Here is a 491-nt window from a genome sequence, read left to right as displayed (position 1 = left end):
AGGCTCCCTGCCGAGCAGAGAGCCTGCTTCTCTCTCTCTCTCTCTCTGCCTGCCTCTCCATCTACTTGTGATTTCTCTCTGTCAAATAAATAAATAAAATCTTTAAAAAAAAAAAAAAAAAAGAGAGAAACAGACACTAAGCACAAAGCCAGGGAATAAGGAGCACCAACAGCGACCAAATGTCACTTTATCCCACAGGGTTGAGGCATTGGTGAAAATCAATGACTGCCCTCACCACTCAGAATAGTCATGATTTATGCTGGGGTCTGAATCAAACCAGGAGCAGGATGAGGGGCAGGCAAACTGGAACCTTGCAACGCAACTGAGCACACAGCCTAGTCCACCACTAACTTAACACTTGAACCCTTGCAAAAATGTGGCCCTTTCAGAACAGTATTTCCCCCATCTGTTAAACAATGAAAGACCAGATGGTAACTATATCTCCTTCTGTTCAGTGATAGACACATTGGCAAGCAAGAAGTCATATTAAG

Source organism: Mustela nigripes, chromosome 8 (assembly GCF_022355385.1).
Source record: "Mustela nigripes isolate SB6536 chromosome 8, MUSNIG.SB6536, whole genome shotgun sequence".
Classification (NCBI taxonomy): Eukaryota; Metazoa; Chordata; class Mammalia; order Carnivora; family Mustelidae; genus Mustela; species Mustela nigripes.
This window is presented reverse-complemented; position numbering follows the sequence as displayed.